Raw genomic sequence first — 25,929 nt, forward strand, 5'->3', positions numbered from 1 at the left:
TTCATCAAAAAAAAACTTTTAACAACCTCAAGCTGCCAAGGTAGTACCAGCAGAGGGAGGATTGTCTTTATCAGGAAATCCCCACACATCAGTGGGATTGTGGGGCAGACTGGGAATAGTCCAACCATCAGTAGCATCAGTAGGATCTGGGGTAGTCACAGTCTCCGCATCCTTCTTGTCTAGCCGCGACAAAAAATTTGCCAAGGCTAGCTGAGGAAACTTGCCAGAGTGCGCCCGTCTAGGGGGAGGAGCCAGGGAACGGCCAGAAGCCTGCCCAAGGGGAGGAGTTGGGGACTAGCCAGAACCACCACACGGTGGGGAAGCAGAGCGGCACCTCCAACCGCCATGTCCACCACGGGGAGAGCGGTGGCAGGGACCCTAGGAGTGCAGCATGTGTGAATGGCGGCCAAAGGATTGGCATCAAAAACGGCGACTTTGAGACGAAGAGGCATCGACCGAGGCATCCAGAGGCACTCTGGCAATTGTGCATGGAGCATTGCCCCAATGATTTAACAATTCCTGTAAGTGTGCAACTTCCAAGGCAAATTTATTAGCTTGCACCTGTATTTGCATAATGACATTGTTACAAATGCATGCCTTAGTGTACATTGCAATGTTAACATGAAAAAAATTGTGAGTGAATAAAACTGCATTCCTATCCTTCCATAGAGAAAACAAAATTTCCATCCTGAAGGTATGCCAAATCTGGGAGAACTTTCGAAGAATTATGGGGGAATCACTCAGCAGGATCATGTGCCATGAAAAAGGTTTGGGCCTAAAAGGCTTGAAAAATCATGAATCTAGTGCCAATAATTCTGAGCACGCTTGCAAAACTAGAAAATATGCAAAAAGGACTTAGGTTGACCAGAGAAGGGGCATCTGGGATCAGGAACCCCAATGTGCTTGAGCCGAGGCCCCAAGGGAAGACCTTGGAAGGCAAGGTACCAAGCAAAGTGGGCAATCTTAGGTTCTGTAATGGGACTCCAAATGGTGTCGAAATGTTTTCTCCATTGAGAAAGCGAAGATTGCAAATGCCACTATTGATTAAGCATGTCCACCATTGGAAGGTGGGGCGAAAGCCATCTGTACCCCATATTGGGCTTATAATTGGTAAATGGAGTGGTAGGATACCACTTCCAATCATGCCACCAAGGACGAACAAACTAAATCCCCACTTTATGAACTAAGTGCACAGGGATGGAAGACAACAGAAGGTCATAAGTCTAGCGATCAGAACTGACAAGGCAGTACTAAACTTGCATATCCTCCCATGACTTGAAATTCATGGTGACTCTTGAAAAAAAATTCTTGGTATTGCGGATGCCACGTTTAAAGAAATGCAGAGCACTAGCACCTTGAGTCTTGGCAAGAGGAGTACCCTGGATGGCAAGCAGGGGAGACCACCAAATGTTTTGTTGATTTAAGGATAGCCCATTGTGAAACTCATCACCAGCCCAATAAAGCCAAGGTTTAACAACTTCCTAGGCTTTCCAGATGCTCTTTATAACAAAAGAGCCCTGTATGACCACTGGTTCACGCATAATGAGAAGGGTCTAAAATCCAATCCCCTTCCATGCTGATCTGTTAACAAGGAAGCCGAAATAAATGCAATGCCTTACCAGTATCTTCTAGGCTTCATATCTAAAAATAGCTTTGATAATCCACTTAGCACAGAGGGCAAGGCCCTGCTTCCGAGTGGAAAGCAGGCCGAGACCCCCAAATTCCCTTGGGAGACAACAAAAATCCCAAGCAACTCTGTGAAAGCCATGATGGTCAGAACTAGAGGCCCAAAGAAAATCTCTGAGCAAACGTTCTAGTTTGAGATAGGAAGCTTTGGAGGGAGCCCAACATGAAGAATAGTACACATGGGTGGCAGCTAGAATCTTAGAAAAAATCTGGAATTTACCAGCAAGAGAAAGTAGCTTAGTGATCCAATAATCAAGCTTTTTGCTAATCTTTGCAAGCAAAGCATTCCAAAGTTCCATAGGGGAAGCTTGGAAATTAAAGGGTATGCCAAGAAAGTGAAAGATTTCTCCATGAGTAACCCATTTCCATTGAAACTGGCTGAGCCAAGGTGGAGCTGGCAAGAAAGACTGGCAGTAACAGAGTGTTTTATGCCATTGAATGGCAGAGGCAGAGGCTTGACAAAAAGTGTCCAAACAATTTAAAGAATTTTTTATGTTTTCTTCATCTTCAAGAAGAGTAAGAAAAGAATCATCAGCAAAATGACCATTGACTAACTGGGAGGAAGAATCAGGCAAGGAAATGCCATGGACCAGTCCTGAAGACACAGAGTGAGCAAGTAAATAATCAAAACCTTCAGCAGCAAGGACATAAAGCGCTGGAGCTAGTGAACAACCTTGCCTAATGGAGCAAAAAAGTCCAAAAGCCTCAGATTGCAAATTATTTATGGTGATGCAAGCATTAGCGTCACCAAAAAGCATCTCCATGAACTGAAGGAAATTGAGACCAAAACCCAGAGCCTGAAGCATAGCCAAAATGAAAGGCCATTCAATGCGATCATAGGCTTTAGCAAAATCTATCTTTTAAAAGATAGCCTGCTGCTTGGACTTACAGGCCCATTCCATACCTTCCCAGAAAGTAATGATGTTGTCAAGAATATGTCTGGATTTGATGAAGCCAGTTTGTTCAGGCTACACAATTAAAGGCAGCATATGGCAGATTTTGAGAGAGAGCGCCTTGGCAATGATCTTATAAGACACATTCAGGAGGGTGATGGGCCTCCAGTTTCATATGTCCTCAATATCACCAGCTTTAGGTATGAATTTAATATTTCCTTTATTTATGATCGCTCCTAAGCTTTTAGAATGATGTGCTTCAACATAGACTTTGTGCAGATCGGGACCAATTTGCTCCCAAAGATGTTTGTAAAATTCACAGGAAAATCCATCACACCCAGCGGATTTGTCATCAGCCATGGAGTAAACTGCCTCTTTAAGGTCTCGGAGGGAAAGAAGTTGCTCACAGAAAGTGCATTGCTCAACCGCGAGGCGGTTTGGAGTAACAACAATACACTTTCTGAGAGCCTCCTCCTGAGCAACCGAATTGCCCTACAAAGCAAAGACGTTCTCATAGTGAAGAACAAATGCTTGCAGGATGTCAGGCAGACTGGAAAGAACATCAGTTTCCTGTTTTATCTTTTTAATTCCAACATTGGTATGATGAGCTCGGAGAGCCTGGAAGAAATCCTTCGAGGCTTTGTCGCCAACCTCCAACCAGTGGAGACGTGCTTTGATTTGGGCTCCTTGGGCAGCATAGTTATCAGCAATTTGCTTATCATGGTGAAGCTTGGCAAGCTGAATTTGTAAATCCACATCAAAGGGGTTGAAGGTGAGAGCTTCAAAGGCTTTTTTGAGGGCAAGGGTGTTGGCTTCATAAGACCATTTTTTGAAGATTTCCAGTTGATGCTCATAGATGCGCAAAAATTGAGAAGTTCAGGTAATGGCGTCATTCCACCATTGAATCCAACCCTGATGGGAATGCAAACGTGGCTTCGAATTCCAGACACGTTGGATGTGGGAGATGGTGGAAGCATGCAATAGCACAGACGTGTTGAGGAAGAATTGAGACTTGGCCACCTTGGGGATAGCTGTTTGCCAAGAAATGCCAAAATAAATGGGATAATGGTCTGACAACATCACATCTGTCAGGGGAATGACAGGTAAATCGTGATCTTCAAAAAAGGAGAAAAAAGATTGCGCCGAGATCATAGCACGATCAAGATGTTTCAAAATGCGGTCAAGACTGGCTTGAAAATTGGACCAAGTGTGCAAGGCCCCACTACCATGGCGGCAGTTTGTAGTGGGATCAAAAAGGCCCAATTTAGTTTGCATGTAAAACTAGGCTTCTCTTTCCCCAGCTGTCCAACAGAAAGGCAGAATGCCATCTTCGTTAGAGGCCACTTCAACCATATTGAAGTCCCTACACAGGACCCAAGTAGCTGGCAGCAAGTTGTTAGCAAGCCAAACCCACATTTGTGCCCTTTCCACAGCATCATTGGAGGCATAAACATTAATGACTCCAAAAGAATGATTGTTAATGGAAAGCAAAAGCCAAATAATATGGTGTGTGGGGTTAGAACCATGCGAAATAATAGCAGAATGAAGGTGAGGTGATAGGAGAGTAACTACACCACCTCGGCTAGCTTCAAGCTGAGAAGAAAACATAACGCTATCCTGCCAAATGACGCGGCATGCAACAGAAAGTATGAAACCAGAAATCTTAACTTCTTGCAGACAAAGAAAATCTAAATTCCCAAGTTTATAACGGGTATCCCGGACATAGAACTTTCTGGGGAGGTCTGTAAGACCTCGAACATTCCATGAGAGGAAGTTCATGAGAACTCTTCCATATCATCCTCGTCCTCCAAAGAGGAGTAGCTATTTTGCAAAAAGTTAGAAATCGGGTGGAAGTCAGATGGGAAATCCTCTGGACTTACAGCCTTCCGTTTTACCCCTAATATCTCTGCACATCCAGGAGGACTGTGAGAATGCCTTGTTGTTGGTGGTACTATGGAAAAATGATTTAAATGTATTATTTTGTTAAATTTTCTAAATAGTTTTATCATATTAGTTATATTCATTTGAGTTTTCATGCATGTTTTGATATGTAAATTTCAGTTTGGAACATTTTATATTATGAGATAATCTTCACATAATCATCATATTGGGGAAAGATGAGCTATATAGTCTTTCATCTGATGCATGTGTTTAGGAGGGCACTTTGAAATAATTGGATTTTGAATATCATGTGTTTAGGAGGGTGCTCCAAAACTAGGAAATGGCCCTACTGTGGCTATAATTATACCTCCAACAAAACATCTCATCAATAGAAGCAGTCAATAGCATAAAAACCTTCATGTCCATATAGACAATTATTTAATGAATAGGCATGGTTTTAACATTCAGTGAAGTTGTTCCTAGCGAGTAAATGAAACCATTTGTTTAATTGTTGAAATGGATTTCTACTAATTTGGTTAGTGGTATAATATATTCCAAATCTTTTTTGCATTATATAAGATCCATTCTTTATTGATACAGGATTCATTCTTGCATGTCGTTCTAATAAATTTTCATGGTGCATTATTTATTGATACAAGATTCATGGCTCTGAGAGATGTGTGAATTCATGATTGTCCATGTGGTGCTGGGTCATGCCCTTTAAAAGTGTTGCACGTGAAGAAAAATCCTAGGCACCAGTTTTGGTATTGTCTCGATAAAATTAAGATTATTAATGAAAAGTTATATATAGTAGGTTTCAAATTAATGACATGTAATCTCTTCAACATTAACTAATGTAGATTTATATTGTAGGGGAACCATGGTTGTGGACATTTCAGGTGATTTGATGTTGTCCATTCTACAATTGCACATGATGAAGGAAATGAGTGCAAAATGTGGAAGGAATGAGATGTGGTCAGGGTTGTAATTGCTTCAATGGCCAAAGTTGAAATATATGATGGAGGAAATGAGTGCAAAATGGGTAAAGTAGAAGACATAGCTAGGGTTGGCATTGCTTCAACCAAATCTGAAATAGATGGTGAAGGAAATGATGAGTGCGAAACGTGTAAGGCACGAAGGCTAAAATAATCTTTTTACACCACCTTCTAAGTGTAATTATCAGTCTTCTATGTGTAATTACTGTTGTTGTATGTTGGAACCTTATGTGACAATTAATAAAGATAGAACCTTGCAACAAGTTTTATGAGTTTTGTATATAAATATTTGGCAAACTTTTTGTAATGTCATAACAATTTATAAATTAATGTAGTTTTCATTTTTGAAGTTAGTACACATACATTTAAATAAGATATATTTTTAAAAAAATCATATTAAATAATAACATAAATAAATAAATAATGAATAAATTATACTAGTTTGACAATCTTACTGTGTATAATTGTTCATGATTGTGTGTAATTTTTTATTTTAAAAAATCTAATAATTTCACTTCACACCATTAAATGAAAAATAAAATAAATAACTTTTTTCAAAAATTAAAAAAACAAACTCAATAAAATGTTAAGGGAAAAAATATTAAATAAAAACAAAAATATAAGAAATAATCTTATTCCTCTTCGAGTTTTACACAATGGAATAAACATATTCTCCATCAAAATTCTGGTAAATCAAACAAAGAATACATATGTTCAATTTATATTTGCAGATTAACAAATCTGGGATATGTATTCCTATTCCTGCAACCATATGAGCAAGCCTCCAAGTTTGCATGAGAAGAACCCCCTTCCTCAACTACCATTTTTGCCATTTTGCGTAGCTCCCGAGCTATTACCCCCCCTTTTCCATTGACAACTTTATAACCGCTCTCTTCACAACATGCTCAACTACCACACCATCCATGTGGGAACAAATTTGTTCTGCAATGCCCAAATGCTCTACCAAGAAGTTGATTGTTAAACGGTTGCTCTGCAAACATTGGCCATGTGATCATCGGGACACCTAGGCTTATGCTCTCAAGCGTGGAATTCTATCCGCAGCGGCTTAAAAATGCGATGGTGGAAGGATGAGAGAGGATCAGGAGCTGCGGAGCCCATCCCCATATAACCAACCCTCTATCCTTTGTCCGCTCCTCGAACCCATCTAGGAGGGCTATATGAGGAAGGCACTTGAGAGCCCATATGAATGCTTGCTTGCTCGCTTCTAGCGCCTCTGTCTATTGTTTGTTCAGAAATGATTGGCTCCCAAAGCACACAAGTACTAGTGATATCTGTCTAGCCATTGCATGCACTCTGCCTCGTTGATATGCGCGGGCTTTCCTCGGCTGTTATGGATCACTCGTTCGACTCTCTCTGCTTCGAAAATCTTCTTGGTCAAAATAGGCCCAACGCTCCAAGCATGTCTCTTTGTTACGCTCTTGATATGATCAATTCCCAGTGAGTCCAACTCATAAAACGTGTTGAAAATCACGTCGCTTCCTTCCATGCAGCGATTGATCTCCTATGCCAAAAATATTTTTGTGTTAGGGGTGTTGGGTGTGTTACAAAATTGTTTGTCTCTGGTACTTTAATCATTATTTTGATGCAATAACTTTTGGGGTTTCAGATTCCTTGAAAAATATAAATTATATTCATAAGAATTATTTTAAACTATGTGAAATCAACTAAATCTCCAATGCCTCTTACTATTGTCAGAAACCTCCATCAAAGATATATGAATGTGAATATAATAAAAAATAGAAAACAAATCACAATAAAATTAAATTAAATTTTATTATAGTTCAAATAAAATTCTCATAAACATTGTGATATTGCTATCAGGATTTAACTATGTAGGTTTTGAGTCAAACTCATTGACTCATGTTTCATGAGTTGTAATTCACACAAATACATTTCTTATGACAATAAATGGAACACTTAGCACTCATTGGATTTAGGTGGTCTTCCAAAGGTGAAACACTAAGACTTCAATACTACTCCAACTCAAGGGCTCTGCTTGCAACCCATTAGCAAAACCTTCACCAAGTGTTGTGCCTTATAAAACATTCAAAAAATATCCCATTAAGCTCATTAACTCACAAACATTACTTGCAAAGACAAATCTCATGATAAAAAGATGACTTAATCTATATTCCTTTTTGATAATCTTGCAAATCATATTTTATTAAAGTAAAAATAGTTCAATTCATACTTGATAAGCTTTCTCTCTTAACATAGATTCACTTTCTAAAAGCTTAGAGTCTATGGCAAGATTTCTCAAAACACAAAAGAAAAGTAGTAACTTCATAACTTTACATCACTACTATTGGTGTTTGAAAATGTTACCGGTTTCCAAATACTCTGATGCAAACAAAACACATCTAGGGGTAGCTAACTCCCATTTTTGGCATATCTTTTCAGACACTAGGCCAACTAGAAGGCTAGACCCTTCTTCTACTTCAAGCTCTGCAAAACCTAGACAGGAGGACCTCAGATTCAATCAATATGGTACCAATGCAAAAACATCTTCGAGAATCTATTAAAGCAGATCAAAGCCCTTGTATCTCCTAATGACTTATGAAATGACATAAATCTGCAATAGCTAAATGCAAAACGATGGAGTTCATAAACTGAGTGGAGGGCATCATATTTAGGTTCTTCAACATGAAAGGGGAAAACACATTTGATTAATAATGTTGAATTCAACAAAACCCTAATATGCAACAGTAAGAACTAATGATCCTTTAGTTGATCAGTGCCTTAACCATTGGGCAAATCCATGAATCAAATTCATACATTTGGATACCTAATACTTATTTATATATTTAAATATATGATCTATCTAAATTCACCTTGTAAATAGACATCCATATTCAATCTAGATCTCATTCGTACATGAAATCCCCATCAGTAAACTTGCAACTCTATTGATTTCCCTGAAGCATTTACATAACCCCTTGAGTTATAAGCAACAATGAAACAACATACAACCTTAAGGGACTACAACTACGACCTAGGTTCTTTGTTCAAAGATCATAAAACATTGAAGATTATTGAGATGGGAGACGAGAATTAGAATGAAACTAATGAAATTCTTGCTCATTTGTATTCATTTCCTTGAAACAATATAATCAAATCCATGAAATGAAAACACAGAAAAATCTAATAGATTTGAACTATCTATATTATCCTTCCTAATGTTGTTCATACAAGAGAATTATGTTGGAGAATGAAGGTAAAATCACAGATTTGGATCCACAAAGTGGTCTCACAGAAAGACTGAAAATTCCAACCAACAATGGTCTCCCAGTGAAAAAACTAGAACCCTTACAATGAAAAAGAAAAAGAATGATATAGAAGAGGATGAATTCTCAGATATATTCTATGTCTGACATCTGTCCACTTGAAATTCCATCATTTGCAACAAAAATAATCTCTCCAATCTCTCTCTGCAACTGATCAATCAAATCCTTGATCATTTTTTGCTTTCTAACTGAAAATTGGAAAAGAATAATACTAGAATAATATAATATCCTCAAAATTGATCCAACAAGCCTTTTACCAAGTGTTTTTACCAAACCTATAACTGCATTTCCAATTTTCACTCATTTCACCGAGAAGGCCCAATTTTTATGTGTCTAGCTATAACTCAAACCCATGAATTTTTGTGTAGAAACAAACTCCATAATTGAAAAGTTCATCTTCTCACGATTCTAGCAATATATAACATCACATATTTTGCTTACCAGGAACCTCCAGAATCTCAATTTGAAAAATACCCTCCTCGTATAAAGCTCAGGGGTGCAACTCTTTTAAAATATTAAATTTTTAGAAATTTAAAATTGTTCTAAAGTCAAAACTTTAGATTAAACCTCTTTATGTATTTAAAAGGATGTGCATATATTTGAGAAAAAAATAAAATATTATTTTTGATTATTTCCAAACTTTCCCCTATCCTTTGAATTTAGGGTCAAACCTTCATTGACCGACTACCACATGGTAGTGTTTGATTGGCCAAGCAAACAACGCATGCTTCATCATCGTCACGTCACACTCTAGGCCAACTAACACGTCAATTTTCTACATCCCCATGTTCCTTAACTTTCGAGCACTTCCATCTTGTGGCGATGCGCACGCCATTCGATCTAGACACCATCCGGTGAATCTATCTTGAAATATTCCTATGGCACCACCTCACCACTAGCGAGGACCCTCTACCATGTGGTGTTAGCCTTCTTTCTTGCAATTTTTAAACCTCAATCACTTTCATTATGTGGGCTTGTGCTGATCATCCGATCTAGACACATGTCAAGATCTCATGCATTGGCTCCCAAACATGCCACATCATCACGTATGAATCTTTGCATAAAATTTTCGTCGTGTCCTCTTCCAACTATCAACTACATCTGACGCACGAATCCACCATAAACAGCTAGCACTTCAAAAAGTGATTCTCTTTGAGACATGTTTTAATGTGAGTAGAATCATATTTAAAGAAGACAAATTACCTTAACCCAGCCCATGTGGGACTAAAAGCTTTTCAATTTTGTTACTCTGCATCTCCTTGCCTGCGGCTTCATTGTGACATCCCTTGTTGTTCACCATTCTGTGCTTTTGGTGGATCCAATTTGTTCAAATCGTGGGGCTTGCCTAAACACTATCTATGCTTCCATCTTAGCCATGGTGGTCTTTCCCTGTGACTTGCGTAGGTTACTTGCAATCAAAAGACACCTCTTTTTCAAACTCTTTCCTTGCTCTCTGCAATTTGATGTGTTCTTGTTTGGTGTAAGCTTTCTAACTCCAACGTGAGCTCTCTACATGCTCGTGGTGCCTTTTACATGTGTTGAACTCCCTCGGTGTTTTGGAATTGGTTTTTTCTCACTCATGCAGGTTTTTTTTGTTTTAATTCACTACCTCAAATCTTCTTCCATGACCTTTTAAGTTTGTTGCCGCTTCCTTTTAAGTTGCATAGTCGGACATGTTTAGAGAGGGTGCTTCTTCTTGGGCGTGGATTGCCTGGTGTTGACTTCAATCTTCATACGCTGGAGCTTCCAAGTCTCTGTCGCATGTTCTTTTTACCATTCCTTATGTGTGGGTAATTCTTTGTCTGCCTCTAGCATGGGCACTCTATCTTGAATGCGTGACTTCTCTATTAATTGGCATAGGATTCCTTAGATTTTGATGTCACTAGTCTTTCTATGACTCCATAAAGTACATATGAGATGCCAAATAAGCTGATAAAATTGTGTAATCCAGCTTTGAAGCATGAGGGAGTTAGTGTTGCTGCTAAAACAACCAACCACCTTTTAACTGATCGTGGCATCCACTGAATCACACCTAGTGGATTTCATGTCGTTTAGTCTCTTCCATGTTTCAGAATTCCACCAGTAGAGTAGACACATGACATGATCCAAATCAATTTCCAATTTGTCCTGCCCAATATTATAGGCTTCAAAAGAATACTACCTTATCCCAATAATAGTATTATGAGATTGATAAGATTTAAAAGTTTTGGCCAAACATAAATCAGCTTTTGACATGATGGATCACATTATTATTGATGAAGATAAGTGATTGGCCCATCCTACTATTTTTTATAGATTTCAACAACAGTGAATAGGTAGCCACATTTCGTTGTGAACATTTTCTAGTTTATTGTCAATCACATTGATTAGTTGACTTATGCCTTTGAGGCATGTTCACAATAGAGTCATTCTTGAGTTAGCCCTTTTCACCCCATGTGTGGCTTCCTCAAGTCTAACACCTCCCACTAATGGAAAACCAAATGTAATGCAAAAGGGTGAGACAAGTCTCACTGACTTTTCTAGAAACCTAGTTGTCGCCAAGGTTGCCACTGCAGCTCCCATGGAGTGACCCACAAACTCAATGGATTGTTCTCTTCATCCTTTAATAAAACCTCTCCATCTTCTCTTTGAAATCTGAATTTTCCATAATGTAGTCTGAGCTTTTTCTTTGAGACTACTAGCATTGCTCTTCAATGGTCCATGGACCAATTAGAGTACTAGTTCAATGGATGGTAACCCATTTCAGAGTGATAAATATATCTAAAAGTTCATGACAAAAAATTAGTCCCAAAATACATTAATTTATCCTCGTACAATATTCTAATTTGTAAATTTGATGATTAGTGCATAATCAACTTATCTTCAAAGACCATCATCACTATAGAACATCATAAAAACTTCAGTGTTTATGTCAATCCAAGGGAATTAGTCGGGCCCCAAGTGGGTCTGGCTAAAAAAAAATTCATTTTCGAATGAATGAACTGCCAAACTAATCCATTAACCATCTGGCACTGATTCAGGACAAAGTTGACCATTGATCTGTCATTAAAAACTCATTTTATCAATTAGCTGCAAACCGTCAATTTAATGCCAGAGGGTCCTTTGAATGACCTTAAAAATTGATTTGAACCTATGACTGGGCTCTAAAAACTGACCCATTGATTCTCTATTCCACACACTTTCACCCTGTCGAATCTCATCTCATGATGAATTGAGGGTAAACAAATATTGACCATCAAAGTTGACCTCTCAAAACTTCTTGCAAGAAAACATGTCAGAAAACAATAAAACCTGTTCAGATTTGGCTTTGAAAATTGGGTAAACAAACATTTGGGAAGACAAAAATTGGGACGTTGGTTCTTTGTCATGAGGAGACTATGGATCTGTGATTTGGGCCCATGAAGAATAACTAGGCACAAATGGTGAGCAGTCAAAGTAGGCTACTCAGATTAAGAAACCTAGAAACACTAACAGAAAGCATTTTTTGCAAATGGAATAGACTTGGGAAAGTGTGCAAACAGATTCATCAAGATTTGAAATCTAGCATACTTGTATTTTTGGAGGACAACATAGTGGTACAATCCATTCGATCTCACCTATCATGGATTTTGAGTTATAACATCCTGAATAGGGGTACCAAACAATCTGCATTTTATAACACCAGTAAAAACATAGAAATTCTTTTTGGAATTGCATTCGAAAACATATCAAACAAATTCTTCATAAGGTCAAACTTGAAACACAACAAGTCTTTGACCTATAAAATACAATGCAAAAGGAATCTTAGTATTTTGGTCAAACAGGTCAAAGTTATAACTCGTCAAACAAAGCTTCCCAGAATTATGTGCAAAGTGCATTAGCATGAAAATAGTAAACTACCAACTTTGACAGATTCGAAACCTAGTCAAATGGATTTGAAACAACTCAAAATCTGAAACATAGGCTCTTAGGTATGGACACTAAACACTCTCAAAGAAGCAATTCATGAAATATTTTTGGGTGTGAGATATTCAGTTGCAAACATGGTCTCCTATCATTGTTTGACACTAAGGTGAAAATGTAGATTTGAAATGTGCTTGAAACGGTACTTCAAAAATTAGCTTGGAATGACAATTTATCATCATGGAACACATAGATGTACTAAATGGAAGGTGGTAGAAGTATTAAACACCTCTTAGGCCTCAAACAGATAGCTAGGTACACATGCACTAAAAGCGTTTATGAGGCTTGAATTTCTCAATGGTACTCAAAATTGACCATGCAATTTTTAGTCCCAACAGTGGCTCTATTTGGGGATACATGTCCCTTGCAAGCATGACAAGGATTTAGATATCTAGAAGAAGTAGACCAGTCACAAAAAATTCAACTTTTTTTCTCTTGAACAAATTTATTGAAAGCAAAGAAACTACCACCTACTATGTACACATGATGACCTGAGCCACTAAACTTCGACAAAAACCTTTACCTCTATCATAAATTTGATTCTCATCTAAATTGAAATTATTATTCATATCAATCTTGCCAATCAAATTATCATTCTGAATCAATTCACTCAGCAAAACTGAATCTAAACCTTGACTTTCACAATGCATATAAAAACTAGGTTTATCTTGAACCATTTTCTCATTATGAAAGTTTTGATTAGCATGCTTTAAAATATCAAACTCAAACTGAAAACTCTCTTCATCAAATGAAAAATGCATGCTATCAATCTCGAATATGAAGGCTTCATACTTAGCTTGGGAGAGAGATCACACATACCTTCAAATTATATATCCTTATATATATCTAGAAGATACTCAAATGAACACTCTGACTTGTACTCACACATTTCATCAATATCAACATCTAAAACTAATCCATAATCTTTAAATGGTTCTTCATAGTTAACAAACAGATTAATCTTCACATTAAAAAGTTCATCATAAAACTTAGTACAAGGTGTGTGCTTTTCTTCAATAACCATCTCATCAAACACCTTGTCGTCATAATCACAATTGACATGCAGATTAGTACACTCACTATCACATCCAGAGGAAGAATAAACTAACTTCTTATAGCAGTATGATAATTCATCATCATTTATACCTAGCTCAACTAAATCTGAAAACTCAAAGTTCTCCTCAAACAATGAACTGATAATTCCATGCAATGGTCCTCTTTGGACATTATGACAAAACATAGGCTAATCGTCATCAAGATCTTCATCATACAAAGCATTAGTGTACATTTTAAAACCACTTCTTACACCACTATCAAGAACACTTTCATCATGTGAAGAAGAAGAAACAAAATCATCATTTGAAGACACATCATTAACTCCATCAATGAAGCATGCAGAATATGAATCAAAGTTGCTTTCATTGTCTCCATTAAGATGATTCAAATGTCTTGCAAACCTATTATTATTTATCTTACCAATAGGTTTTGATGCATTGATCTTAGGATCACTCATGTACTACTGATTATTATTGAATGCACCCTTATGACATTTATCCACACAACTAGTTAGTTTGTCCTAATAAACAATCCTTTTATCTTCATATTATGTAGACAAATTTTTTTCACAAGCTTCAACCTCAAGTTAACTTACATAATTCTGAACTGGAAATTCACCTTCAGATTTAAGAGAACTCATATCTTTACTCATGTAAGAGTACTCTCTTATCTCCTTACTTTCTTCCTCCCAATTTGCATCTAATTCACATGAAGATGAACATACACTATCACTATCCTCTTCTTGACTAGAGCAAAAAGCCTTGCCATTGTCTTCACATGATGCTTCTTCACAATACATTGGATCATCAAGTTCACCATTGTCACTTGACATATTAGTTCTAGCTTCTTTGTCCTGATACTGAGATGTACACCTTTCCTCTTCATGACTGGTTATGTTTTCAACATAAAGAAATTCAACATAATGAGAAGAGACTACTAAATTTATATCTTGCATGTGTAACTTGAAAAATGAATTAACTCTATCATCTATTGTTGTACTACTGGAAACATGTGAATTACATTCAGCAAGAATAGACTTATCTCTTGTTTGAAACCAATAAATGTCATCTGGACATGTCCTTAACTCTGAATTCTCAACCAAACCATCTACTACAACAAGGATACCTACTTGTTGATCTGAAATCAAATGCTCTTCATGACATTGATTTTTCCTTTGCACCTCATCTTACCGATAAACATTCCTAGAGAAGTGAATCTTAGTTAAACCATATTTTATGTTATTTTCAATATCCCTAGCAGTCATAAAAGCCTGATATAATGTTTGTGGTTCTTTATCCCTTAGTAGGCAATTCATTTTCTTGTCAAATGCATCAAAGTAAACAACTAAAAACATTTCATCATCGGGTCTATAACTCTCAAGTATTTCATTCAAAACTCTCACAAATCTGATGTTAAATTGAGGGACAACTTCATCACTCTGAATGTGAATCCTCAAAAACTTGTCATAGAAATTAGATATGTTTACCCATTCTCCAAATTGCTCCATGAAGGTGGAATGCAACTCACCCCAAGATGAAATGAAACACATTGGTAGAAAAGAAAACTAGTCTCTAACATCACCTTCTAAGGTTTGAACAAATAGTTTCATGTGAATGTCCTCATGAGCAATCTCATAGTCACCCATCAAATCACTAAACAACTCAACATGATGACTAGCTGAAATAAGATGGTTCCCACTAAACTTGGGCAAACATTTTTTAACATCATTAGGAATGACATTCGAGAAACCATGAATACCATCAAAATTTAATGGCATATACCACTTGGTAGAAATAGATCTACAAACATCACTAACTAGCCAAATACTTGATGAAAAGAGACTTTTCATTCTTCAAAATATGAAACTCATTCACCCATAATAAATCTTAGATTCACAATTTGCAGCGCATCTATACCCTTCTACCAAATAAAATTCACAACTTAAATACAACAAGCTGAAACTCAATCCAATGAAGTGTATGAAACCTTTTAAACTATTCTCCTTCTCCTAGTGCCAAAAATCACTTGATGGAGACAACTATTTTGTTCATTCAATTTTCATGAAAAGAAAATACATGAAAATGAGAATACCTCAAGATCCGGATGGCTAAAAATTCTTTGCCTACCATTTACAACAGCAGACCCAAAATCTTATCAAATCCTTACTGAACCTTTTGAATCAACACACCACAAATATTGCAACCATTTAAATGTTTCAACCTCTTTAGATCTATTCTTCTCCTATAGAAACTAATCACAATTCATGTATAATATTGCACTGGTACATAGATTAACTTTGAGTCACTACACACATTAAGTGAGACATAAATTGAATTAGATTCTAACATAAATGCAAACTGATTTGAAAAAATAGTAGATAGAAGAAACCTTCTTCAGATTTATCTTGAAATTGAAACCTCTATACAATGCTGAAACATAACTCTTCAACACCTTCAGATCCAAACTACACTTCTCTTTTCAAACAAAAACTTCAACAAAAAATCCAGATCTGCCCAACAATGTGTTGAAAGCCCTCAACAAAATACACATACAATTAAATACCACTGATTGCAGGAATAGAGTCACCGCTCACAATTGTGAGAAAATATTTTGAAAGAAAAATTATTACTGATTTACTTCCAAACCAGACTTTCAGTATGGAATAAACTTGCAGATCCTCAAACATTTTGAAAAGAGAACAAGATAGTGATCCATCCTTTGACTCTAAAACTTTATAAAAACACTTGTAGAGATTGAATTGATTGAATATAAACTTTGAGTATTCATAAAACATAATTTATATCCAAGTCTCACAACATACTATTGTAAAGGGATAAAAACTTACTAGGGTGCATGAAATTCAGTAAGGATATGGAAAACACCTCACAACCCCATTGTTGTAGCAACACTCTTCTAATGTATTGAATCTTCTTTGAATTCTCAAGGTTTGTCCATCTCATAGATTCAATACATTCCCCAACAGATTCGCCATTTTGTTGGTGTTTGAAAATGTTACCGATTTCCAATTACCCCGATGTGAAAAAAACACATCTAGGGGTAGCTAACTCCCATTTTTGACATATCTTTTCAGACACCAGGCCAACTATAAGGCTAGACCCTTCTTCTACTTCAAGCTCTACAAAACCTAGGGGGTGGACCTCAGATTCAATCGATATGGTACCAGTGCAAAAACATATTCAAGAATCTATTAAAGCAGATAAAAGCCCTTATATCTCCTAATGACTTATGAAATGACATAAATTTGTAGTAGCTAAATGCAAAACCATGGAGTTCATAAGCTGAGAGGAGGGCATCATATTTAGGTTCTTCAACATGAAAGGGGAAAACACGTTTGATTAATAATGTTGAATTCAAAAAAATCCCAAATTTGTAGCAATAAGAACTAATGATCCTTTAGCTAATCAATGCCTTAACCATTGGGAAAATCCATGAATCAAATGCATACATATGGACACCTAATACTTATTTATATATTCAGATATACGATCTATCTATTCACCTTGTAAATAGACATCCATGTTCAATCTAGATCTCATTCGTACATGATATCCCCATCAGTAAACTTGCAACCCTGTTGATTTCCCTGAAGTATTTACATAACCCCTTGAGTTATAAGCAACAATGAAATAACGTACAACCTTAAGGAACTGCAACTACAACCTAGGTTCTTTGTTCAAAGATCATAAAACATTAAAGATTACTAAGATGGGAAATGAGAATCATAATGAAACTACTAAAATTCTTTCTCATTTGTATTCATTTCCTTAAAACAATACAATCAAATCCATGAAATGAAAACACAAAAAAACCTAATAGATCTGAACTATCTATATTATCCTTCCTAATGTTGTTCATATAAGAGAATTATACTAAAGAATGAAGATGGAATCAAAAATCTGGATTCACAAAGTGGTCTCATAGAAAGATTGAAAATTCCAACCAACAATGGTCTCCCAGTGAAAAACTAGAACCCTTACAATGAAAGAGAGAAAGAATGATATAGAAGAGGATGAATTCCCATATTTGTTCTATGTTTGACATTTGTCTACTTGAAATTCCCTCCTTTGCAACAAAAAGAGTCTCTCTAATCTCTCTCTGCAACTAATCAATCAAATCATTGATCATTTTTTGCTTTCTAACTGAAAATTGGAGCCAAATTATAATAGAATGGTATAATATCCTCAAAATTGATCCAATCGACCTTTTACCACATGTTTTTACCAAACCTGTAATTGCATTTCCAATTTTCACTCATTTCACTGAGAAGGCCCAAATTTTACATATCTGGCTATAACTCAAACTCATGAATTCTTGTGCAGAAATAAACTCCATAATTAGAAAGTTTGTCTTCTCACAATTCTAGCAATATATAACATCACATATTTTGCCTACTAGGAACCTCCAGAATCTCAGTTTGAAAAATACCCCCTTGGTATAAAGCTCAAGTGTGCAACTCTAATAAATTTTAAATTTTCAAAAATTTAAAACTATTCTAAAGTCAGAACTTGAGGTTAAACCCCTTTTTGTATTTGAGAAAATAATAAAATATTATTTTTGATTATTTCCAAACTTTCCCCTATCCTCTAAATTCGAGGTCAAACCTTCGTTGATCGACTGCCACATGGTTGTGTTTGATTGGCCAAGTAGACAACACTTGCTTCATCATTACCACATCACACTCTATAGGGCCCGCTGACACGTACAAATTTTCCACATTCCTCCATTACTTAACTTTCAAGCACTTCCATCTTGCGAGGATGTGCACATTGTTCAATCTAGACACGTGGCAACATCTAGTGAATCCATCTTGAATTGTTCCTATGGCACCACCTCACCACTAGCTGGGATCCTCTGCCACGTGACATAATACCACTTTCTTGCACTTTTTAGACCTTGATCACTTTCATTATGGGGGCTTGCACCAATCGTCCAATCTAGACACGTGTCAAAATTTGAAGTGTCGGCTCCCCAATGTGCCACATCATCATATATGAATCTTTGCATAAAATTTTCCTCATGTCCTCTTCCAATTGCCAACTACATCTCAACTACATCTGATGCATGGGTCCACCATAAGTAGCCAGCGCTTCAAAAAGTGCATGTCTTTGAGACATGTTTTAATGTGAGTAGAATCATATTTAAAGAAGACAAATTACCTTAACCCACCCCATGTGGGACTAAATGCTTTTCAATTTCATTACTCTGTGTCTCCTTGCCTATGGCTTCATTGTGGCGTCCCTTGCTATTCACCATTCTACACTTTTGGTGGATCCAATTTTCTCAAATCATGGGGCTTGCCTCAACACTATCTATGCTTCCATCTTATCCATGGTGGTCTTTCCCTATGACTTGCGTAGGTTACTTGCAGTCAAAAGATGCCTCTTTTTCAAACTCTCTCCTTGCTCTCTGCAATTTGATGTGTTCTTGTTTGGTGTAAGGTTTCTGACTTCGATGTGAGCTCTCTACATGCTTATGGTGCCTTTTACATGCGTTGAGCTCCTCGGGTGCTTTGGAATCGATTTCTTCTCACTTACGTGGGTTTTTTTGTTTTAATTCACTACCTCAGATCTTCTTCCATGCCCTTTTAAGTTTGCTGCTACTTCCTTTTAATATGTAGCTTCCATTTATTTCAATATGATTTGTGCCTTGGCATAGTGGGACATGTTTAGAGTGGGGTGCTTCTTCTTGGGCGTGGATTGCCTAGCGTTGACATCCATCTTCATATGCTACAACATCTAAGTCTCTATTGCATGTTCTTTTTACCATTCCTTATGCATGGGTCATTCTTTGTCTGCCTCCAGTGTGGGCACTCTGTCTTGAATGCATGCCTTCTCTATTTATTGGCATAGGATTCCTTAGATTTTGATGTCACTAGTCTTTTTATGACCCAATAAAGTACATATGAGATGCCAAATAACCTGATAAAATTGTGTAATCCAACTCTGAAGAGTGAAGGAGTTAGTGCAGTTGCTAAAATAACCAACCTCCTTTTAATTGATCATGGCATCCACTGAATCACACCTAGTGGATTTCATCTTGTTTAGTCTCTTCCATGGTGTGAAATTCCACCAATAGAGTAGACACATGACATAATCCAAATCAATTTCCAATTTGTATCACCCAATATTATAGGCTTCAAAAGAATACTACCTTATCCCAATAATAGTATTGTGAGATTGATAAGATTTAAAATTTTTGGCCAAACATAAATCAGCTTTTGACTCAATGGATCACATTATTATTGATGAAGGTGAGCAATTGGCCAATCCTACTATTTTTTAATAGATTTCAATAGCAGTGAATAGGTAGTCACATTTTGTTGTGAACATTTTCTAGTTTACTATCGATCATATTGATTAGTTGACTTATGCCTTTGAGGCATGTTCACAAAAGAGTCATTCTTGAGTTAGCCCTGTTCACCCCATGCATGGCTTCATCAAGTCTAACACCTCCCACTAATGGAAAACCAAATGTAATGTAAAAGGGTGAGATTTGTCTCACCCACTTTTCTAGAAACCCAATTGTCACCAATGTTGCCACTACAACTCCCATGGTGTGACCCACAAACACAATGGATTGTTCTCTTCATCCTTTAGTAAAACCTCTCCATCTTCTCTTTGAAATCTGAATTTTCTAGAATATAGTTTAAGCTTTTTCTTTGAGACTACTAGAATTTCTCTTCAATGGTCCATGGACAAATAAGTGTACTAGTTCAATGGATGGTAACCCATTTCAGAGTGATAAATATATCTAAAAGTTCATGACAAACAATTAGTCCCAAAATACATTCATTTATCCTCGTACAATATTCTGATTTGTAAATGATGATTAGTGCATAATAAAATTATCTTTAAAGACCGTCATCACTATAGAACATCGTAAAAACTTCATAGTGTTTCCTCAATATGATGGAATCAATCGGGCCCCAAGTGGGTTAGACTAAAAAAAAATTGTTTTTGAATGACTTCATTGTAAAACTTATCCATTAACCATCTAGCACTGATTCAGGACAAATTTGACCACTGATCTGTCATTAAAAACTCATTTTATCACTTAGCTACAAACTGTCAATTTAATGCCAGAGGGTCCTTTGACTGGCCTTAAAAATTGATCTGAACCTATGATCAGGCTCTTAAAATTGACCCACTTATTCTTTGTTCCACATGCTTTCACTCTGTCGAATCTCATCTCATGATGAATTCAAGGTCAAAATATATTGATTGTTAAAGTTGACCTCTAAGAACTGCCTGCAAGAAAACATGTCAGAAAACAATAAAACCCGTTCAGATTTGGCTTTGAAAACTGGGTAAACAGACATTTAGGAAGACAAAAAATGGGACATTGGTTCTTTGTCATGAGGAGAGTATGGATCTTTGATTTGGGCTCATGATTAATAAGTGGGCGCAAATGGAGAGCGGTCAAGGTAGGCTACTTAGATTTTAAAAAATTGGAAACACTGACAGAAAGGTTTTTTTGCAAATGGAATAGACCTAGGAAAGTTTGCAAACAGATTCATCAAGATTTGAAAACTGGCACACTTGTAGTATTTTCAAAGGACAACATAGTGGTACAATCCATTCCTTATCACCTATCATGGATTTTAAGTTATAACATCCTGAATAGGGGTACCGAACAATCTGCATTTTATGACACCAGTAAAAAGATAGAAATTCCATTTGGAATCGTGTTCAAAAACATATCAAACTGATTCGTCATAAGCTCAAAATTGAAAGACAACAAGTCTTTGACCTTTAAATTATAATGCAAAAATAATTTTAGCATTTTGGTCAACTGGGTCAAAGTTATAACTCATCAAACAAGGCTTCCCAGAATTATGTGCAAAGTGCATTAGCATGAAAATAGTAAACTACCAACTTTGAGGGATTTGAAACCTAGTCAAATGGATTTGAAACAATTCAAAATATAAAACATTGGCTCTTAGTTATGGGCACTAAACACTCTCAAAGTGGCAAGTCATGAAACATTTCTGGGTGCAAGATATTCAATTGCAAACATAGGCTCCTATCGTTGTTTGACACTTAACGTGAAAATGTAGATTTGAAATGTGCTCGAAACGAGACTTCACAAACTAGCTTGGAATGACAATTTATCATCATGGAACACATAGACGTACTAAATGGAAGGTGCTAGAAGCATTAAACACCTCTTAGCCCTTAAATGGACAACCAGGTACACATGCACTAAAAGTGTTTATGGGGCTTGAATTTCTCAATGGTACTCAAAATTGACCATGCAATTTTTAGTCCCAACAGCAACCTCACAAATTTGTACTGCAAATAAAGTGCATATATTTTAATCTTACCAATTTTGGACTCTGTAGAATAATTCCTTCCCTTACAAAATAGTGCATGGCTTATTCTTTCTCAATTACCATTTTCTTCATTTGGTTGACACCTAACAACCTTGTTCTCATGTCGCTCATGTACATATTCTCTAAAAATCCTACAGTTTTGTGTGAGAATAACCACCTTTCTCAACTATTGTTTTTACATTTTTGCATAGTTTCTGATCTTTCAATCTCATCATATTTTCCTCGTCTTTCTTGAAAATCTTTACAACCACTTTCTTTACAAAAAGCTCGTCTCCCACACCATCCATGTGTGAGCATATTTTCTTTGCAATACCCAAGTGTTCTACTAGAAGCTTATTGTTGAAATATTTTCTCTAAAAACATGGGGCATGCAATCTTGAGGACACTGAATCTTATACTCCCATGCATGCAATCCCATCCTATGAACATCCCTAACACGAGGGTGTGATGATGAAAATAAAAGCTTATAAGATTAGGAAATTGATCCAAGAACTTCCGAGGGCCATAACCTTTGACTCGCATCTCAGTTCTTCTTCAAATTATCCACATGGCTTCATTGGGAGGAGTTTTTTAGAGAGAACCCCATGCCTTTCTTCCTATTGGTACCTTTTGAGTGCTAGGTAAGGTGCGTGTTAGTGTCGTAGTGCTTATTACTCTCCCATGCATTCTAGGTGCTCAATAAGGTGTGCTACGAGTGCTCAATAAGGTGCGTCCAAGATAAGGTTGCATTATGATGCATGGGATAACACAAGGGTGTGAGAGTTTGGTGTTGGGTGTGATCATACCAGCGTTAGTGCACTACATCCCATCAAAACTCTGCAATTAAGTGCGCTTGGGCTAAAGTAGTACTGGGATGGGTGACCTCTTAGGAAGTCCCAATGTTGCACCCTTCTTTTACCTTTTTGAGCATCTAGTTGTGTCATTCTTACATTTTGACTACTCTCATGCTCCTCAAAGCCCATTTTCAATCACCCATCCCCTTCTCCTCTCATACCCTAACTCATGTTCATTTTGAGTGCTCGACAAGACACATTATTAGTGTTAGATAAGGTGCACTCTAGGCACTAAAGGTGATGTAAAATTTATGTTTCTCAATAAAGTAATCTCCATAAGGATGAAATGGTTGATGTAACAATTGATCCTTGTGATGACAAAAATAAAATCTTATAAGATTGGGAAATTGATGCAAGAACTTTTGAGGGCCATAACCTTTGATCCACATCTCCGTTCTTCTTCAAATTATCCACATGGCTTCATTGAGAGGAGTTGTTAGGAGAGAAACCCATGCTTTCTTCCTATCAGTGCCTTTTGAGTGCTGGATAAGGTGTGTTCTTAGTGTCAGAGTGTTTTCTACTCTCCCTTGCATTATGGGGTGCTCAATAAGGTGTGTCCTAGATAAGGTTGCATTATGATGCATGGGCTAACACGAGGGTGTGAGAGTTTGGTGTTGGGTGCAATCATACCAGCATTAGTGCACTAGATCCCATCAGAACTCCGTAGTTAAGTGTGCTTGGGATAGAGTAGTATTGGGATGGGTGACCTCCAGGGAAGTCCCAATATTGCACCCTTCTTTTTATTTTTCTAGCATCTGGCTATGTCATTGTTACATTTGGACTACTTTCATGCTCCTTGAAGCCCATTTTCAATCGCCTATCCCCTTCTCCTCTCATACCCCAAGTCATGTTCATTCTGAGTGCTCGATAAGGCATGTTCTTAGTGCTTGATAAGGTACATTCTAGGCACTAAAGGTGATGTAAAATTTATGTTCCTCAACAAAGCAATCTCCATAAGGATGAAACACTCAATGTAACAATTGATTCTTGTGATGAAAAAAATAAAAGCTTATAAGATTGGGAAATTGATCCAAGAACTTCCAAGGCCATAACCTTTGACCCGCATCTTCGTTCTTCTACAAATTATCCACGTGTCTTCATTAGAAGGAGTTGTTTGGAGAGAAATCCATGACTTTCTTCCTATCAGTGCCTTTCGAGTGTTGGATAAGGTGTGTTCTTAGTGTCAGAGTGCTTTTTACTCTCCCATGCATTTTGGGTGGTCGATAAGGTGTGTCCTGGATAAGGTTGCATTATGATGCATGGGCTAACATGAGGGTGTGAGTTTGGTGTTGGGTGCGATCATACCAACGTTAGTGCACCAGATCCCAACAAAACTTTGCAATTAAGCACACTTGGGATGAAGTAGTACTGGGATGGGTGACCTCCTGGGAAGTCTTGGTGTTGCACCCTTCTTTTTCTTTTTTGAGCATCTGGCTGTGTCATTGTTACATTTGGACTACTCTCCTTGAAGCCCATTTTCAATCGCCCATCCCCTTCTCCTCCTATACCCTGACTCATGTTGATTCCAAGTGCTCGACAAGGCACATTCTTAGTGCTAGATAAGGTGCATTCTAGGCACTAAAGGTGATGTAAAATGTATGTTCCTAAAAAAAGTAATCTCCAAAAGGATGAAATGATCAATGTAACAATTGATTCTCATGATGGGGTAAGTGCACAAAGTTGTGTTGCCAAAAGGGGGGTATAAGTGGACACCTTTTTCCTGAAATCTACAAATTTTGAACTTCAACAAGAATTTGAAGATAGTTACGCTCAAAATATTAAGATATGAAAAAAACAAAAGTCGTAGTCCTTTGAATCTAGTTTCTAAACTACTAATTTTTTTTCAAAATGGTTTAGTTTTAGGTCTTCAAAAAAGGGGGCCACAAAAAGTGGTACTGGTTATTCCAAAAAAATATAACACAGAACAAAGTGTGGGCCCCCTAAAATTTTAACTTTTTTTTTGAAATTCTTTAATTGCTCTAGTCAAAAGTTACTTAACACTAAGTAGTTTATCCCAAATTTTTTAGGTAATTTTATAATGTGTATATTTTTTTTAATGATTTTTTTAACTAGACACATCCCAAAAACATGAAATATCTGTGTGTTCCCCCTAGAAATAATTGAAAACTAATCTAAAATCAAAAATTTTTATTTTCAAAGTGTATAGAATGGAGTCTAGTTTCTAAAAAACTAAGTTGTTGTAAAATTTGATGAACGAGCTAAAATCTATAGCCCAATTAGTACATGGTGGTTTTTGACAAAAAATGACCATACATTCAAAAGAAATTATAGATAAAAGGTTTGAAATAGTTTAAATTAAAAATAAATTATATGGTTAGATAGCTAACACAGAGACCTATAATGCTATGTAACCTAATCTTATTGATACCCAACCACGAGGAATCTTGAGGGGGAGCACACAAGAAAAAACAATCATTTTTGGTATGTTTGGTGGAAAACACGTCTTAGACCTATTCATAAACTCCAAACCTTTGGGTTGGATCTCCAAGGAAAAACCAAGCCTTAGGCTTGGGTTTAAATAAGCTTTCAATGCACACGCTATAATGCGCATGCGCTATCTAAAACATAATTTCTCAGTAGCGCGTGTGCGCTATAGGGCACATGCACTATTAAGACCTAAATTTCATAAGAGAACTAGGTTGGGGGGGGGATAAGGGAATGGCCATGTGTGTGTGAGAGAGAGATAGAGAGAAAGTAGGGGATGGGAGAGGGGAGAGAGAAAGTGAGAAAGAGCAGGGGTGGCAAAGAGAGTATAGGATGGGAGAGAGAGTAGGAGTGGCAGAGAGAGTACAAGATGTGAGAGAGAGGAAGTGTGAGAGAGAGTAAGGGTGGAAAAGAGAGAGTGCAGGAAGGGGGAAAGAGATTGAAAGTAGGGTATGGGAGAGAGAGGAAGTGTGAGAGAGTACAGGTTGGGAGAGAGAGATTAAGAGTAGGGGATGGGGGAGAGAGAGTAGGCGATGGGAG

General features: G+C 37.0%; 2 pseudogenes; both read left to right on the top strand.

Moving 5' to 3' along the window:
- The first annotated feature begins 23,560 nt into the window (after positions 1-23,560).
- Positions 23,561-23,679, top strand: LOC149528718 (5S ribosomal RNA; annotated as a pseudogene).
- A 556-nt stretch (positions 23,680-24,235) lies between these two features.
- LOC149528719 (5S ribosomal RNA) lies at positions 24,236-24,354 on the top strand (annotated as a pseudogene).
- Positions 24,355-25,929: the final 1,575 nt, after the last annotated feature.

Source organism: Cupressus sempervirens, chromosome 11 (genome assembly GCF_028749045.1).
Source record: "Cupressus sempervirens isolate cs-2001-9-10 chromosome 11, ASM2874904v1, whole genome shotgun sequence".
Classification (NCBI taxonomy): Eukaryota; Viridiplantae; Streptophyta; class Pinopsida; order Cupressales; family Cupressaceae; genus Cupressus; species Cupressus sempervirens.